This window comes from Micromys minutus (assembly GCF_963924665.1).
Source record: "Micromys minutus genome assembly, chromosome: X".
Taxonomy (NCBI): Eukaryota; Metazoa; Chordata; class Mammalia; order Rodentia; family Muridae; genus Micromys; species Micromys minutus.
In genome coordinates this window covers 77181406-77197671 of record NC_137970.1, presented here as the reverse complement: position 1 = coordinate 77197671, position 16266 = coordinate 77181406, and the positions used below count along the sequence as shown (strand labels likewise).

The 16266-nt window shown below is 34.3% G+C and overlaps 1 protein-coding gene across 1 annotated transcript in view; it reads right to left on the bottom strand.

Moving 5' to 3' along the window:
• The window catches only part of IL1RAPL2 (interleukin 1 receptor accessory protein like 2), a gene marked incomplete at both ends in the record, with an annotated part of 1190107 nt that overhangs the window by 1035147 nt on the left and 138694 nt on the right, over positions 1-16266 (bottom strand). The window lies entirely within an intron of this gene.

Here is a 16266-nt window from a genome sequence, read left to right as displayed (position 1 = left end):
ATAAGTTAACATCTTAGGGCCAGCATTAACTCTCCAAACATTGGTCGGGTCAGGTCACAACTCTCCAATTATTTAAACATTGGGGATTTTGTGGGTATTATGGAATTATACTTTGATAAGAGAGACCAATGTGCATACATAGCACTATAAAAATTCTGCAGAGTGCCAGCTTCCCCAGCTCATTGTGTCCTTCAGACAGCAGTGACAAATGGACCAGTCTGTGGAGAGCTCCTCCTGGTGACATGAGTTACCTTGCCAACTAGGGCTCATTACAAAGCACGAACCATTGCACTGGGCTGGAACAGAAGGCAATTTTCAATTCATTTATAGCTCATGCCACTCACTTGTTTCCCCCCAGCTCTTAAGGGGATGGCTTTGCAAACATAAGGCCCTTGGCCAAATAAATTAGTGACTTAAAGATAAGCTTAAAGCCAGTGCCTTTTAGGTATCTTAGCTCTGTTTGTTTGTAGTTAATTGAAACTAGAAACAGAACCTTTCTGACTTGAACTTTACACACAGATTCTGAAAGTGATATTAACAGAGTCATATGCCAAACTCACATTGTAAGTCACAAGGCATATTTCTCCCTTGTAGTCACCAGTTAGTCATTTAGCAAGTAACAGAAGAATGCAGCTTGAATGGCTAACTATACTGTCACGCGTATCAATCCAGAAATCACCAGTCTGGCTACCAATTACTTTTCCTCTTTCAGATCCTCTCGATCATTATCAAGAAACAAGTGCATAATATAAGCTAGTGGCTAACATTGCCTTATCAGTATGGGGTTGCAACTGACAAATGCATTAAATAGACTGAGATTTGCAATTCTAATTTGAAGAATATTCATTGTCACAGTGGGATTGAAAAGTATGTCAGTTTTTATTGAGCCACATTTACTCATAGTACGTGTATATTTATATCATAGTATATTTACTCATAGGTCTTGTTTAGCTTAATCTTAACAGTAATGTGAAAGGACTGCTATCTACTCTAATATTAAAGAGGAAAAGAAAGATTGAAACCACAGTAATCACCTACCTTGCCTACTGGGATTTAGCACTAAATGTCAAGGGCCATTAAATCTTTTCCAAGATTACATATAATTATGCTGATGCTGATATTAACAAAGAATTGATAGCCCCCTCACAAGTCTCTTATTATTTATGAAAAATGTTTAAGTTCAGAATTTTTAGCTTTCTATAAAACAGAGAGAGAGAGAGAGAGAGAGAGAGAGAGAGAGAGAGAGAGAGAGAGAGAGAGAGAGAGAGGGAGGGAAGAAAGAGGGAAGGAGGGGAGGGAGGGGAGAGGGGAGGAAGATGGAGGAGGGGGCAGAGATGTCATGATGAGTCAATAAACTCCAGCCCTTGGACAGTTGAGCTAGGCCAGTAATAATTTATAAAGCAGCCTGGGTCACCCTCTAATTTTTATATGACCACAATTAGAATTTTAAGATATGGTCAGTTTCCTTACAGCTCTCAAATGCCCAGAACCAAGTGAAAGTATTAGTACTTGTTTTGTCCATGGACTTCTTTTGGCAGGAAAAAATATTTTTCTCATGAAATAGGACATTTTACACACAATCATTGACCAATGGTTCAGATTTGTTGTCACATACGCAACTGTGTTCAAAATTTCTCAGGGAAGTATGAAGGTTTCTTCCACAAAGACACAACTATTATACAGGCATTAGCTCCAGATAGTGGCTTAAGTCTCTCTGAAATTCAGAATTGGAACTAGGGACTTATACTCTTCAGGTTAAGGCTTACTGTACATGTAGGTGGAGTCATAAGTTTCTAATATACTAAGTTGCATAGGGCTTGGGCTTTCCTATTTTTAAAAGAACAAAAACAAACAAAAAACCTCCAACAACCAAGTTAAGTCCTAAGTTTCCACTAGGCTCATTATTTTTTCCTCCTCATTTCAGTGATGATGTGCCCCAAACCCTTAATACCTTGGTCTTCTTCTTGGAGCATACAAAGAAAATCACATTCCACTACTCCAGTAGAGCGTATCAAGGCAGATCCAGAAATAGAAACACAATGTATTCATGCAGCACTGGAAGGCTCACCATTGGTATAAAGACCTATTCAATTGAATTGAACTATTTCCTTCTCTTCCGTATCACTCTTCACCTCTTATCATTTTATTCTATATATGTTTATTTAATGATTTTGCTTCTTTGAACACTTGGAAATAAAATTCAATAGTGTAGTTTGCTGTTGTTGTTTTGTTGTTGTTGTTGTTGTTGTTGTTTTCCCAGGTTCTTCCCAGTTTGTAAAACAGTGACTGACACAGATTTAGTATTTAATAAATTTTTGATAAATGCATGAATACAATAGATTAATTGTCATGTTAGAGATACACAGAGGAAGCATGAAAGACAGAGAAGAATATGTTTTAAATGAGAGACATAGGTGTGTGTGTGTGTGTGTGTGTGTATGTGTGTAGATGAAAAAAAGGTGGTGAGGAAGAGAACAAGAGAGATAATGAATACAAATGGTTTTCCTCTTTTGTATGGACACTTTGGTTAATTTTTTTTTTCCCTAAGATCCTTGGACTGGGCTAAGTACCCTCTCTGGGTTCCCTTAACACTATTAACATGTCTCTTATCTCATTGGAAGAAATATTTTAAATATTTATTTGATATAAGAAAACCTATCTGATATTTTATAAGCATAAAAATAGTAGTTACCCTTTATACACTATTTTTATTTCAATGTTACAGTTAACAATTATCAAGAAGGCTCTAAAATATTAAATGAAAAAATACAGAAATAAACTTTATAAGTTTTAAATGATAAGCCATTCTAAATAACATGATACTATCTTGTGTTTTTACATTGCTTTCACATTCCATGTCATCCTGCCTAGAGCATGAATTACCCTTTGTTTGGTGTGTGCATATTTTACAAGTTAGCCATCCATTCCTTACTTAGTTATCAGAATGACTGTCTGTTATCATAGTGTATGTGTTCAAGTAACTCTTACTTTACTTAAAAATGTCTTAAAGCACAGGAGTAGCAACCTTAACGATCTTAATATGCCAGTGAGAAACCATGAAAAGTTTTCTTTAAAGAGAGAGCACATTTTCATACATTTAAATATGCAGTTATGATTCCGTTTTTCTATTTATCATTTATCATCTTCTATCCCTAATTATAAGTTAATCTTGAATCATAGGTATCCTTATATAGGGAAGACATGATTTATGTGCAGAGTTCAACATTACTCATCCTTTCAGACACCTATTATGAGACTTAAAATGCAATCCTTGGTGACGGGGGAGGGGGCACTGCTAAACTGCATTTTACCATCTTTTACAAATTTCTCAGCATAACAGTGGCCAAGAATAATGTTCATCAAATCTTTGCTACCAGTAAATAATGAACTGATGATTATTTTTAAACAGTGGTAATCTAGTCCAGAAAAAGTTAAATGTTAAACAATTGCCACAACTAGATTTCGTGCTACCATGTTGAATGAACTTTTTCAGAAAAAAAAACTGACCTCTCAGAGTCTCAGTTTCTATACTCCTCCCTGGGGGTTATGTAAGAAATAATGCATACCAACACAATAGATGCATACAACCTGAATTACCTTCAGGCCTTTGATAGGCTTTAAATGCCTTGTGCCTTCCATACATCAGTGGAGATGAAGCATTTGGTGGTGGATTTTAATTGGAGGAGGGACAGTTGACATGATACTGCTTGAGAGCTTACTGAAGTGCCTCTGAGAATAGCAGCAAAAGGTCTAAGATCTCAATAGGTTTGGACCCAAACCAATCTTTGTACCACATTTTCTTCTGCCTGAGCAGAGGCGCTGTAGGTTGGATACAAGCAGTAGATATGGAGTCTGTCAATAGGGAAAAAGAAAAATAGCCCAGGCTTAGCACTAACCTTGACCCAGGCCATCTGATTGTAGGTAAAAGAAATAAGAGGAAAGTATTTCATTAAGAACCTGACACATAAAGTGCAGTATTACTGGGCTGCTGCTGAAGAGAAAATGTCAAAGTAAATGCCCTCTCTTCCTGGTGGGTTTGAAGTGGACAAATTGTAGTGCATTCTGATGAGGAGCTGAGCAAGGCAGCACATCACATCTAATGCTTGAGAATGCAAAGTGACAAACCATACCAAGTAACACTGAGGCATGCATGGTATTTATTTCTGCAAATTAAAGGAAGTGTCCTCAGAGACCATATTGAGCTAACTTCCAAGTAGTTTGCTTTGCCATAGCCATTCCTGGGGCTTGTCTTTCTTTTTGAAAGAGATAAGGCGTAAGTGCTATCTATGGTAGCTTTCAACAAGGCAGAAGTGCTGACCTATAGGAATGGGCATCTTGTAACATCCCTGGCAGTTAAAATGTTAATGGCAGGAATTGTCTACCAGAAGAAAGGGAAGGTAAAACTGAAGACTACGACACAGAGGAGTGGAGGAAGAAGGATCGAAATATTCACCCAAAATAGACAATGCTGTTCAAAGCAGTTATTAGGACACCCTGAACATACCATATAAAGTATCAACATAGCTTAAATGTTTTAGGGAATGCCATGCCTAGAAATTGTAATTAAAAAGAAGTGTTTGGTGATGTTTAAAATTACCTTATAGCTATTACCTGATTTTTCCAAATCTAAAATAGTTACAATTCAAACTATAATAGTAATTCTTAAAACCCAGAATTCTTATTTCACCCTTACCAAAGTGTACATTAATGTGGTGTACAACAGATTGCCCTATCAACATAAATACTGAGTGTCATTTTTCATCTTTTTTTCCTGTAACTATTTCTTTCTCATCTGTTTTGTTTCTCTTTAGTCCTCCTGGGTGTGTTCATGAATAATACACTTCTAAATATAATTATAAATGCTTAAGAGATGCCCAACTGATAAATACACCAAATAAGACATAAAACCTAAGAATTAACTCCAGAGAAACAGAGACAAGACTTAACATTTTCACATGATGTATTTAAAAAGACATGACAATAAAAGAATAAATATGACATGGAGAGAAAAAACTAGATGGAGACAGAAACTAAGATGAGAAAATACATGAAGAGGAGTTTTAAATAATTTTACTTTATACGTCAAAGTTTCATCACAATTAACAAGTACATACTGAATATTTTTTGTAATGTATATATCATTTTCATCATCAAGGTAAACATTACTATATCTCCTGTACAAACCCAGAGACTACAAATATCCAAATACCTCTACCTGCTTACTTGACATGTATACCACATAAGAGAGAAGCAGCAATTAGAAAAATGACTTAGTCTGAATATGAGACTTTATCTACCCCCGAATTCAATATGTAGAAGAAAGTTTTACCGCCTTATCTCTTAATTTCAAATATATCTCAGGAAAGATAAAATATTTGAAGCACCTTATTATAACACAACTTACTTCTACACAAATTCAGGAGTGCTGCGACTGAAAACACATTCTTTGAAATATAATCAATACAAGTTTATGCAGTAAACTTGTCCAGAAAGTTCACATGCCTTTTGCCACCTGATTTCAGCATAAAATTCCACTGTAAATAAAACCTCCCTTCCTGTGATTAAAAATATGGATAATACAGACAAGATTCCATGGAATTATTAGTATTTGGGAGAACGGACTAGTCAGTAAATGAGCAGGGTAACAACTCAGATATATGGCAATATTCAAGTATCAGCTACACTCTGGGCTTTTCTATCATCTTTTCAAAATAAGCTCTATATAGCTGAAGAATTTCTAATACAATTGTCCATTTTTTTCCAAGAAAGATTCCCATTAAATTCAAGAGGATAAAATTTGCTGTTTGTAGCATGTTTTCTCCTGAGCAGATTAAGAACTGTTCAATAGAAGTATAATAGAATGTGTAAATCTTGTATGACTTGGGAACAGTGCATCTGACATTGAAGATACAGAGCTGTCACTGTGGAGATAACCTGTATATTGAGCACTAGACACTCTGGTAGAGATAATACATCTTCTGACAATATTTGTGCAATAAAAACTGATTCAAACCAAAGTAAACTACCAAACACCTCATAAAAACAGCGACTAGTGACCACCATTTCAGCATAAGAATTCAACTGGGATCATTGGCAATTAAGAAGGTGGCCTTGACAGTTACGTCCAGTTGCAATAAATCAAAATGAATTCTGGAAATTGCTCTTGTAATGATGAAGTGTACAAAAGAATGTGTTCTTGTCCCATTGGGCTAAGGAACAAGTTAGGTTTTTTTTTTTTTCTTCTTCTGAGAAATAAACCTAAAGCAACTAACTGGGTTGCCTGCTCCATCTAAAGAACAGTCCAATACATCGATCCATTTCCAGAGCAAACACTTTCATGCAACTTTTAGGATGACTAACATTTTCAGCCTTAGTTCTGGAGAATAATAAGAGAAATGCTTGCTAAGTTTACCACCTCCACACTTCTCATATCCGATTAAATAACACATCTACCTGTCCACCCTCACATCTACCCTCAAATGAGAAGTCATATAGAGAAAGATTTTTCACTGTTCCTACATTAATTGTCACTGTTCTCCCACAGGATTCAGTCTTCTGATGCCTTCAAAATGTTTTCTTGAAGAAGTATGAGCACATGAACCGAACTGTGGATGAACTTGCTTTTATTTATTTGTGTGTTTATTTTTATTTTGTGTATATGAGTATATGAGTGTCAGCCTGCAAATGTATATGTATATTATGTGCATAACTATTTCCAGCACACAGGCTAGAATAATGAACCAGAGTTCCTGGACCTAAAGTTACAAGCATCTGGAAACTTCCATGTCTGCTCGGAATTGAACTCAGATCTTTGCAAAAGCAATAATCATTCTTACTGCAGAGCCACCTCTCTAGCCCCATGGAAGAACTTTTCATTCAAACACCAAGGATTTAGAAAGAAATTATAAATGATACTTATACATAGGACCTAATTTACTATATATTTTCCTGTAAGGTAAAAAACTCCTCATGAATCCACAGTACTAATAGTCACTACAAGAATACACGAAGAAGCCATTTATATGTGAGATAACTGTGAGGTTACTATAAACCATGGGCTATTCTTGCATCCTTACCCCAGCTGTATCCATTCTGTACACTTACACACACTGAGACAAAAATGAGGAAGTCTGAGAATGATCCATGGAACAAGTTCTTCTTTCAAACTAAAATGCCCATCAAAGGAAATGTTTCATTAATGCATGCATATAAGAATAAAACTCTAAAGCAAATTAATTCAGTGGTTCAGAATGTCAATATTATAAGAAAAGAACATAAGAAATAACCAGGCAAAAATAAAAATTTCTTCTATGATAGAAATACTAAACTAATTAATGCTCCTTAAGCCAAATTCCTCAAGAGATAGAAAACTATTTAAACATAGACATGTTTAAATACTTAGCATAAATATGTTAATCAGCAAGTTGCTATATAAAGTTCATTACTCCTAAACCTCAATACCTACAATAACCAAAATATGTAAGGCAGGCTATTCTCATTTATGCAATAGACTATTACTTATTGATGCCTTCAACTTGAGTTTTTATATTCTATATGTAGATGATGATACAAAAGATTGCTGCCTGTCTTTTGAGGCTTTTTCTCCCTAGTTTCCATTCAGTAATGTGCTAAAACCTCTCACAAATTCTGTATCTTCATCCACCTGATCTGCTACAGCAAGTACCACAAATTATATAATTTACACAGAATGGAAATGTGATGCTTTCAAGAGGTAACATTTAGGAAACCCAGTATTGAGGTGTTAGCTGATCTGATATCCAATAAGCACTTATGAGATGCCTCAAAGATACTTTTCATCATTTACACTTGGTGGAGGGAGAGAGTAAGCCTTTGAACTTCTGTTATAAGGTCAAATTTTACATTTCTGAGGATGGAACCATCATGATCCAATCATGTGCCAAGATTCTCATCTATTAACACTATCATGTGTTAATATGTTAATATAGCCAATCCCAAGGGGTCAGCTTAAAATAAATATGAACAACCCTATGTGATCTCAGCAAATTGTATTTATGAACACGTGTATGTGTATGTGTGTGTGTGTATGTGTTTGTGTGTGTGTGATAGCTACAGCTAAAAAAGGAGGCTATGAATTTAAAAAGCAGTAGAAGGGATATAGGAAAAACTGAAGAGAGAAGGTATCAGAATGATATACATCTAATTCTCAAATATGAAATTCTCACAAAAATAAATTAAGAAAATAAAACATTTACTAACATCTCTTTAAGGTGTGTGTGAGTGTGAGACTATCCAAAAGTATATAAAAAAGTAAAGTATATACATCTTGTGCTTCATATCATTATAAATAAAAAATTACTTAATTTCCAGACATGTTTTCTGACTGTATTCTTTCTCATAGGCTAGAACAGAGATTCAAGTGAGATCTGTGTTACATGTTATATCTTAAAATGTATGTCCAAAAAGAAAGAAATGATACTCTTATGTCATGGTGGAATTTGACAATGGAAGAAATTACATTTATAAGTGATCTCAATTAGGAGAGGTGTCTGGTAAAAAACTAAAATTCAAATGAGGTTGTTATATGTTATATAAACCACCATATTTGGGAATATCTATTGCTATACTTTAGCCTACATGCTGTTATAAATGAACAATATTAAATATATGCTTCAGAATCAGACAGACTAGCTTTGACTTGATCCTTGTCCTTCTCCAGCTTAAGAGAGAGTCTCTTAAGCAATCTAAGCACAAATATTCTCTTCTGTAAAGAATAGCTAAAATGTACTAGAAGTATTGTGAAGATGCATATGGAAGGTCAATTACTACCATGTTTATCTAAGAGTAATTGCCAAAACAAGTCACATACATTTATGTCAAGGAGGTTCAATGTGGTAGAAAAAATAAATTAGTTAAATGAATAAACTACAATTTATCTATCTAAAATAAAATTCTACTATTCTATTATTAGGAATATTCTTTCAAAGGGATCCACTTTATTTTGACAGATTGCTAATGATGTGGACATCTATAGATATGCACTAGGAAAACATTCCCTACAACAAGCCTGCTTCTGTCCATACCAAATAGTCTTCTGTAGAATATGCACATGAGAATGACACTGAAAAATTGAACTGTTCAGATGTCAAGTCATTAGCACCGGAAAATAGCTTCCAAAATACCTGGAGGACAAAATGTTCCACTCTAGAAATCTAAGAGACATAGACTTTTCCAATGGGAAACCTTATTAGAATACAAAATTTGTAGCTGTGGGAGAATGTAAACATATTGTTCTACCATGACTGGAATTGTAGAATTATTTTATCTCTCTGTGTGTCTTTTTATTTTTGAATTTCCAATGCTAAAGGATGCTTCATATAAAGAGAGGAAAAGGAAGATTCCCAAAGTCTAGAAATGAAATAACTTTAATGGAAATACTATAATTAATTCATAAAACTGTTGCCCAGTGAGACTTGCAGATCACAGCAACATAAAAATCTAAACAATTTTAGTACATCTTACAAGAAGCAGCTTTATTTTAGTCATTCTTGCAGGTGGCTTAACTGTAGATCTCCACACACGGCAAGTTCTAGTGCTAGGAGCACATCAGTGTGAAAAACTACCTAGATTTGTGCCCTGTGACTATTGAAAGTGTGAGCAGGGCCTGTGGGTTTCTCAGAGTTTCAGTGATCATAGTTTCCCCTCCCCTGAACCCTCTGCAATCCTCCTCACCTCCCACCCCACACAATCCCATTACTTTTCTTTCTATTTTTAGAAAGCAAACAGGCAAACAAATAACTAAACCAAGCAAAACAAATTAAAATTAAAAAAGGAAAATAACCATAAACACACAGAGAGAAAACTCATTAAAATTACAAAATAAGAACCATATATACAAGTAAGACAAAAAAAGTGCTCAGGGGGGGAAAAAAGAACTAATGTGAGGCAAAAAGTCTGCAAAAGATGCCATTGAGTTCAGTTAGTTCTGCCTCTCTATTGCTGGGCATGGGGACTACACTTAAGTATGGTTAATATACATAGTGAGGTCAAATTTTGCTTATGAAAGTGGAGACCATTACAAATAGCATCTTGGTTAAGGGTATTAGCCTATGGTTTGGTATTTTTAATCTAGTTATCCTTACTTGACTGTGTTATGATAAATGTGCTCTATTTGACAACTTAATCTGTGTTCATTATATAGTGCTTACCTATTCCGTTTAATTCTCTTGTTCTAATGGTCTGTGTAAATGTTCATTTCTATTTATTGTACCCTCTCAATAACAAGTTATGAGCTATAGGTCTAAACTCAGTTGTGCCAACCCTGCTTCAAACAAATAATACAGGCAGTATTCCTTCTCAAAAGACAGGAAGAGCAGGAATCAATGAACACTGAAATTCAGTTTCAGAAAAACCATAGAAGAAGCAAAGAAGGTTGCAGAAATGCTATAATGACCAAATCTGGGTTCATTCAGGAGCTGCCATCTGTGTCTTGATCTCCTTCTTCAAAAGAATTGAACAAATTCTTTTGTCATGAGAAGACATTTGAATAATTTGAAACTTGATCTAAAGACATCTGGTTTCTTTTGTTCATGAAGATATAAATGAGTTTTAGGAAATGTAACAACAGGCTATATGCCTAGTATAAAGGAAAATTCATTTTAATTGGCTAGTAAAAATGTATCCTACAAAGAAAAACACTTAATGTTCCTGAAACATTCTGGAGACCTTTGGATCAGAGATCTTTTAAAGAAAAGCCAATATTATCCCATGATTCCATTTCCTCTTCATTTCTTGCTTCATTCATTCTATAGAAAGCCTTTTTATGAATCAAAGATGTATGTTCTTTTCAGTTAAGTGTGATGCTGAATAGGAAGTACTAACAGGTAATTCACTGTAAAATATGCTTTAAGATTGAAATGACTGATTAGCTCAGTAATTCCGTCAAAAGGGATTCTAAGACTTTGAATTTTGCATTACTGGTACCCAATGGAATAGAAAAACTAATTGTAAGTCATATAAGAGTTTAACAGTCAAAATATGAAACAAACTCACAGAACTTAGCATCCAAGAATAGGCAACCTGGTAAGTAATTCAAGTAGATGTTTCTCAAAATAAAATATCAATATGGCCAAAAATCATATGAAAATATATTTATCACTACTAGTCATTAAAGAAATGTACATGAAATGAAATTTTAGAGCTTTTAGGTTATATATAAGCAAAAAAGTAAAACTATAGAGAAAGAAAAACTTGTATCACCACCGGTGAGTACACTACTTGCTGTACAATAATTGAGGTCCTGAGTTCAAATCTCTAGAACCCATGTAGAGCCACATACAGTAGTATGTATCTATAATTCCAGTGTTTCAGAAATGAAATTGGAAGTGAAGACAGAAGAATATCTAGAAGCTCTCAGGACAGTTGATCCCATGGGATACTAGAACAAACCATGTTACAGCATTATACTCTTTTTATGAGAAAGAGGGTAAGTCACAGAAAGCTTAAGGGTGGTCCAAAGTCTACTTTGCAACCTAATTGAACAACCCATATTCTTCTAATTTTCAATTCAGCATTGTGAGCTACTAAGACTTTCAGAATGCCTATTTGGATACCTTAAATGATATAGTGAAAGCTTAATAAATAATCCCAAAACAGTACAGTCCATATTCTCCTATTTACCCTTAGAAGGATTTTTCTAACTCTGTACTTTGGTGTTTCACCTATTCACAGACTAGGCCTACAGACCATAATTGCTCAGAAAGTATGTCTGTTAAATGAATAAAATAATCCATGTAGGAATAAATAAATGAGTTGTCAAGTGTCAGGGACATGTGGTTCTTATGTCAATTTCTCATGACAGTAATACAAATAGTGTGAAATTATGATGTAACATCTCAACCATTCTCCAAGTATCTATTAATTTGTTCCATCAAATCATTATCTATGAAATATTCATCTCTCTCCTAAGCATCTATTGTTTGATTTATAAATTTGGAAACATAGCTTAAGTATGGAGCTTGCTTGAGCACATTATATCATTTGCTACTTTATCTACCAGGACTCTCTTCTATAGCCTTCAAAATGCAAAATTCAAAGTGCTTCCTTAAATGCAGATGTTTTATTAATCATAAACTAAACCATTTCCCCCATTAGCACATTATAATAGCAGGGATGGTTCATCTTCATTTTCTAAGTGACATTAGATTTAATACTTTACCATAGGTTCCTTGCTATTCATGTCACTAGAGAATGCTTAATCTACTAAATTTAATACTTAGAATTGGCAGATGTTCTACACATTCTAAAAAATCTTTCTCAATCAAATCCCCTACAGAAGTAATTAATCATAATACTTGTTTTATTAAATTTAGATTTTGTACAAAGAAAAAAACTCAAAAAATGTAAACATACATTCCAGGAATCATAACATCCTATCTTTTCCTAGAAATATTTTATGTATATTTGAGTATAATATTTTTAAATTACAATAGGAATTTCCCCTGACCTTCAATGGCCACTGTTAATTTGATCATCTACAGCTATAATATTCATCAGTATTTTTAAAGAGTTAACCCTGATTATAGGTAGCTGATACTAATGTACATGAATAGAATCTGATTAGTGTTAACACTTGACTTTTGGAAAGTAGTTTTAAGGTGGCAAAGTATTTTCAAAACATAGTTTGCAATTATTTTGCAATTGAGCATTAGCTTTTATGCTTAACTTAGAGTGAATATCCAGGCAAATCTTTCCTTTCTTTAGAACCCCTACAAGTCTGTTGACACTCAAAGTACATGCACATGAGTGCGTGTGTGCGCCTGTATACACACACACACACACACACACACACACACACACACACACACACACACACAAGACATTTAAATATTAAAGGAAGAACATGATAGGAAAGCTGACAATTAGGTGGTGAAGAAAGTGTGTGAATTCTAGGATTGTTAGCAAAAGAATACAAGAAGATGTATCATGGGAGACAATAGAAGCATCTGATTTTATTAGCTGAGAAAGCTTATAATTATAAAACATCCAATTTATATTTTACTTTTATAGATTATTCATAATATACAACTTGTAATTGTGTATTATGATTTAAATATCCGATCACTTGACAAAATATGTCAGGCTTGCTGCTCCAATCTCATTCCCCTACCTCATATTAAAATGACTCATTTTAGATTTTATCCTCTGTGAGGACAGAAAATATATTTAGGTAATATTATTTATGCTGCACTGACACCCCACTGGAGGTACAAATACATATTCCAATAAAGTAGTTTCTAAATATACAAACCATTTATCTTACCGTTTCTGTGAACAAAGGAGTAATAGTTATGTAAAATCTTTCTTCTATCATATATTCATATCTCCACTGCCAAGCTTCAGATAAAGAACTCATAACTCAAGAACTCCTAAAGACTTAGCATGTGTTATTGCTTTGCACATAATAGCCTTCTCTGTGCGGTGGTCTAATAGTCACATTGGATCTCAAGTTTCAGGTCTCTGTTAAAATGTTATCTCTAACATATATTTGATATACATTCCTTAGACTTGCTTTTATGCTGAATTATCTTTCAATCTTGAGTACTGAGAGTCCAGAATAGCATATATGTAATTAAATGTGAAATAAACTACTGTTCTAGGAAAAGTATACTCCATTTCAACATATTCTGTTATTCCATGTCCAGATCCCTAACAGTTTTTTCCCTTCTTTTCTTTCTGTCCACTGTCAATGTTAGCTCACCCAGTAACTATCCTACATATGTTCAAAGATATAACATTCAGACTAAGTTATATATAAAGCATCAGACTTAGCAGGGGTGGTCAAATGTATATTTTAAGGCACAAGTGACAGAAAATAAAACCCCAAGCACTTAAATGGTAATTTATTATGCTACAAAACCAAGGCAAACATATCTGTACTGATAACTTAAACAGTGCATCCAAAATCTAAGTTTTTCATTCTTTGATCTTAGTTTTTGTTCTAATACATATCACATTATACAATTCTAAAGCTACAATTTATATTTAGATAACTCTAAGTACATTAACAAGTGTATAAGCCTCTTTACCAGAAACAGTCATTTATGTTTCAGTCTATCTCTTTTGTTCTACTTGGGTCATATGTCCTGTACTTGAATTGATCACTGAAACCTAGTAGAATGCAAAGCCCTAATTGGCTTGACCTATAACATGCACAAAGGCTGAGATCTAAGGTGTATAATCTACAAAGAAAAATATGAGGAGGTATTTCAAAAGAAAGGTAAGCAAGTTCTGGTTGGCGAAATAATTAAATCCAATCAATATATACAAAGGACAAACACCTGAGAACTCACTATGGTAACATTCCAAAATGGATTCACAGAATGGAATGATAGCACTATAGGAAAAATTTAGAAAGAATTAGGAACATATTAAGTTGTTCTCTTAATTGCATAAACCCAAATACAATTTTACTCTTCAAAGGTTAGAAAATTTTATTTCCCATGGTTTATTTTTATAATGTCTTCACAATGAACTTATGAAGGACAAGGGTTGCCTTACAAATTCAAACCATTACCAAGAAGTAACTTACTAATATATACCCATTAACTAATACAGGGTACTATTTTCATATTATTTTATACTGATTTCATATTTCAATGGAAAATAAGAATTACATGGTTGGGTTTTGTTGTTGTTGTTGCTGTTGTTTGCTTAGATATGGAAACTATGGCACAGATGGATCTTTCAAACAAGTTTGCCAATACACAGATTATTCTTCAAAGGCAGTATCCTCACTAGCTACTAACTACTTACACAAACAACTAATAGCTTTATTTCTTGACTTTTGATACTATATTTTGTATAAGAAATTTATAATTAAAGAAAACAATGTTTCATGGTTCAAGCCACCATTTCAATGAGTGTCATGATGTGGCTTAGCAATCAAAACAGAAGAAAGGTTGAAGAGAAATAGTGTGCCCATGTTTTGAGTTTTGTTATGCAGCTAATATGTATGAGGAAGGAAGTGTGCCCATTTGTTTTCTCTGATGAGTATGCCAAACCAAATTCACTGTCTCAGATAACAGAATTCAGCTGTGGACCAGACTTTCCCCTCATCAACGCTTTGGCACTTACACCAATTCAGCAATTTCTGCTATCAAGTACAAGAAGCCATGGCAATCAGATAAATGTGTCCTCTTTCAGGAAGTGACAGGGAATCGCAATTAGTTTGCCCATGAGCTTAAAATTATTATTTGTCTTTCTGCTTTAAAATCCCACTACCCTTTTTTGAATCACGTGGATTTCAATAAGGAAGAACCACAGATATTAAGGTAATGCTATTTTTCATCTCTAGGAACCACTCAAAGGAAATAAGATCTTTTAACAAAATATGAGGAACAGCAAACATTTCTCTCACACCTTATTAATACAAAATAAAAAAAAATCTTTGAGGATTTTTGAAAGAACTATGTAGTCAGTATTTGACATGCTAATTGAGTTATAAGCCTCAAAGGCTGATGAAGAGAAAATCAATTATCACATGTACTTTATTCTGCAACCTGTAAACTGATAAATAATGCTGGGGCCGCCCCTTACTGGGCTTCTGCCTAACATCTCTGCTGCTGACAGTCTTTCAGGGAGGGGGGTTTAGTTGGTAAAATAGAAGGCATGTGGGAGTACAGCTATGCTGATTATGCCTTGAGTTTAAAAGTTAAATTTAGGAAATCTTACAGTTCAATGTTCTTTACAAATGCAGGACTTTTCATAAGGAAAAACCAAAAAAAAAAAAAAAATGTAGAAAGAAGCAATCTTGGGAGTACTGTGTTTTCTTCAAGGGCTTTCGTGTTTTTACTATTATCAGTGTATAATAATCAGTGTTCGGGTAAGTGTATATATACATGATATGTATATGTGTATATGTAGTCAGGCACACATGTGGAGGTCAGAAGTGGAGTCAGTTCTCTACTTTAACCTTTACATGCGTTTCAGGGTTGAATTCAAGATGCCATGCATGTAAATCATGTTACCAAGTTTGCATGGCAAGGGCCTTTACCCACTGGCCTATTTAAAAAATATGTGTGTATGTGTGTGTGTGAGTGTGTGTAATTATGTGTGAGTGTGTGAGTGTGTGTGTGTGTGTGTGTATACATTGTGTGTGTACATTCACACATACCACCCATACATGTATAGATCAGAGGATGAGTCTGGGGGGTCAGTTCTCTCCACTTTTATGTGGTTTTCAAGGATCAGTTCAAGATTTCAGACTTGCTCAGCAAGCACGTTTGC